The sequence below is a fragment of the Formica exsecta genome, unplaced genomic scaffold (genome assembly GCF_003651465.1).
Source record: "Formica exsecta isolate Colony F162 unplaced genomic scaffold, ASM365146v1 scaffold5244, whole genome shotgun sequence".
Taxonomy (NCBI): Eukaryota; Metazoa; Arthropoda; class Insecta; order Hymenoptera; family Formicidae; genus Formica; species Formica exsecta.
This window is the reverse complement of record NW_021852488.1, coordinates 1-3,744: the sequence shown is the minus strand read 5'-3', so window position 1 is coordinate 3,744 and position 3,744 is coordinate 1. Positions and strand designations below refer to the sequence as shown.

At 35.1% G+C, this 3,744-nt stretch overlaps 2 long non-coding RNA genes across 2 annotated transcripts; one reads left to right on the top strand and one right to left on the bottom strand.

Annotated features, from left to right (window-relative positions):
* Nucleotides 1–325: 325 nt before the first annotated feature.
* Nucleotides 326–2,099, top strand: LOC115241859. The gene is made up of 2 exons (XR_003884978.1): nt 326–458; nt 650–2,099. It is a non-coding gene; the product is annotated as an uncharacterized LOC115241859 (long non-coding RNA).
* LOC115241858 lies at nt 2,020–3,738 on the bottom strand. The gene is made up of 2 exons (XR_003884977.1): nt 3,492–3,738; nt 2,020–3,410 (listed from the first exon to the last, which is right to left on the bottom strand). It is a non-coding gene; the product is annotated as an uncharacterized LOC115241858 (long non-coding RNA).
* Between the last annotated feature and the right edge of the window lie 6 nt (nt 3,739–3,744).

The window sequence follows — 3,744 nt, the reverse complement described above, 5'->3', positions numbered from 1 at the left end:
TGTGTATATGTATGTGCTCGAGAAAACTTGCAGTGTATCTCCCCATTATAAGATAAAACAAATACCTTATAAAAAAAAAACTGCATGAAACCCCGCTCCATAAAATCGTACAAAAGTTTATACGCTAGAGATATACGTATAAAAGGAAACTTTGAAATATTGTACATTTACGAATACGTAATTCAGTTATTGCTACTGTACTATTTACGTCTATACCCGGCAATTGTTTGATGGATTGAAATGGAATACATTATCTTTTTTCATACGGGATACAGTACAAACGATAAGAAATTAGAGTGAATATTGATATCCGTCGGGCATTGTGTGACGAAGTTATCACGAACATTGAACCTAGCGCACCACCTTCCGCTCCGGACATCATTCCAGTGTGGGTGGTAGTTCTGTCGGCCTGCGCAGGAATGATAATCCTCTTGCTGCTCATCTACTTGCTTCATAAGGTTAGTAATGCGTGCATTATAAAACAAAAATAAATAATTAAAAATTTTTTTTTAATTGTTTTGTGGAGAAATATTGATCCAAATATCTAGTGATATTTAAATTTGCTAAATTTATTCAGTCCTCAGTGTTGATATTAATGCTTGAGACGTGGATAAACAATTGATTGATTAATCTTGTCTATAATTTACAGTGCGGATTCTTTAAGAGGAATAGGCCTTCCGACGCTCCAGAAAGGCAACCGCTAAATCGAAACGGTCATTTCCAGCAAGGCGAGGATCACTGAACAGCCTCCTTTTTCAATTTCGTTCTATCGAAGTTTTTGACCTTCTGGCTATATCGGATTGAATCGCAGACGAGAACCTGGCTACGCGATCGAAGAGTGCCTTGGTCTTTTGATAATCAAAAGAACGCACATTGCGTGGATTCGCTTGGCGTAGTCTGCGGACGTGGTCCCGACTTCTACCGAATATCTTAATAGCGTTTAACAGTGCCTTAATTCACTGTCCAAGATGAACATCTGCTGAGGCGCATGGATTCTAAGTGACAATCGATTCGTCATTCTTATACTGCCACTGAATACTCCTTCCAGCTCCTGCAGCTCGACCACGCAAGTTTCTAGTCAGGAGACGATTTTCTGTTTTTATTACCTGTAATTACTTAAGCCGCCCGTACAGTCGGCAGATACGAACGAATATTTCGACATTCTTCGGTAAATCGTATCTTCATGTATATAAGTATATATATGTTATTTTTTTTAACGTTATCCGGTAAAGCGTCTTGATATGTGCCCCGTCGCTTCCGCTGCCTTTTTACGGTAAAATAGAATTATTTTTTTATCCGCGTCCAATTGGCACGATCTCTAAAACGATCTTGTATCTTGTCAATAACCATCTCCAGCGGAACTCATTCGAAAACATTATGGGTTCTTTCGTAAAGCTCCTTTTACACAAGACGGTGATCAAATGTTGCATATCGTGAACATTAAATTTACACGTCGTGAAAGATGGCTTATTGTTAATTCTTCAGACGTCTTTTAAATGTTTCCTCCAAGTTTTTGTATTGTTTGTGAATAATGTATTGTTATCAGCATTTCAAACATTACTCACGACCGGTTTAAAAGGGATCTATAAATCTCTTGAAAACAGCCTCGAAGACGCACGGGGCTCTTTTTAATTATTTATTAAATTTCTATGTTATATATATATATAATACTATAATTCGTAGGCTTGAGCGCCGTAATAATAGCGTGACTTACTATGGTCGCACGCGCAAGACGCGAATGTGTGTACAATTTGTAAATTATTAATTTACATTACTAAAATTTTATATCCACGAGAAGTGGTTTAACGCAATAATATTCGATTAGAAAGGAGACTTTTTAGTATAAATAGGAGATTAGTGCTGACTTGTACATACAACGTTAAGACATAATACGAAAAAAAATATATGTAATGAAATTAACACACCATTATGCATATATTGCTAATTTTTTTTCTAATAAAACTGTTAGGAGAATAGCTTTGATTAATATAAGTAAAGAAAGGAAAATTAAATCAGATGTGAATTTGTACAACTATTTATTGAAAAATTACAATGATGTAACAGAGCGATTGGTAAAAGAAACGTTTAATTACCATCTCAACATCGTGTGTACTGTCTGTACTCTGTACTGTATATTAATTGATCGCATTGACTGTTTCTATTGAAACCAGCCTATAACTTATCGTGCACAAATTATAAGAAAATTCGGGATATAAAAAAATATATGTTTCATTAATCTCGTCTTTTTTTGTAATAGATTTGGATAGTATCCCCCCTCCCATATTTTCGTTGATAAAATTTGTATAAAAATAATCTATAATGAGAGTACAATTGTCAGTTTGTAAAATATTCTACCACCTTCGTTAATAGTTTTTCTCGCGTTTCAAGAGCTTCGCACAAATGGATTGGAGTGAACGATGAATAATTGTCATAAATGTAACTGCAAATATGACTGATGTTTAACAATTTGTGATTACATGTATGTATGTGTATATGTATGTGCTCGAGAAAACTTGCAGTGTATCTCCCCACTATAAGATAAAACAAATACCTTATAAAAAAAAAATTGCATGAAACCCCGCTCTATAAAATCGTACAAAAGTTTATACGCTAGAGATATACGTATAAAAGGAAACATTGAAATATTGTACATTTACGAATACGTAATTCAGTTATTGCTATTGTACTATTTACGTCTATACCCGGCAATTGTTTGATGGATCGGAATGGAATACATTATCTTTTTCATACGGGATACAGTACAAACGATAAGAAATTATAGTGAATATTGATATCCGTCGGGCATTGCGGAATCATTACTCTTCAAAACGCCAATGTTATATTAGACAATATATACAAATTCGCGTCGTATTTAAAATGGTATTCCTATTTAAAATCGCGCTCAACAATTTGTTTCGTTTCATTCAATCTTTCTAATGGGCTATCGATAAGACGGATAATGATCTGCGATTTTACGCATTATCGCTGAATAAAAAGTACATGTATGTATACACCATACATTTAGTAAACGGTTGTAACAATGATCTAACATACGAGTAAAAACGAAAAGAATCCTAAACGAGTATCAATGTTTTGGTATCTGCGATTCTTTCAGTTTCACGATATCACGGTGCACGCAACCTTAAAATTTCCTCTAATAATATTACGTGTGCGTTCAATAAATCTTTCCCTGTGGATCACGAATATATAACCCTGTCTTCAGAATTGGACTAAATATCGACATTTTTTATCAACCAACGCGAACAGCACCTGTAGAGTGTTACCTTCCAAACAGTGATATTGGACAATGGACACATGAACATTTGTATTATCATCTAATTGTCATTATCGCTATTAATTCGATCATCTATATCCTTATACGTGTTATCCTCATATCAGCTATCGGGAACCTAAAATCAAGCAATTTTTAACAGAGAACAGATTTAATGGAATAAGTTGATTTAGTAATATAAGATTGCTTTTGTTCTTACTTTCCACTGTAACTGAGTGCCCGCTTCGTAAAGCTCCTTAAGCGTTTCCCTCAAAGTGCCACAGCTTTCCAGTTCTTTGTACTTACGATACAATTCTAAGGCTGCTCGCGAATCCTCGGTCGAATCGTGAGTTTCGGACTGAATCTTTTTACCCAAAAAGTGCCAGGTCAAGAAGCGTAACGACACCATACGATGATGAGGTAAGTGGAATAATAAAACCGTATCTACTATTTGCTCCGGCGGTACCACCATA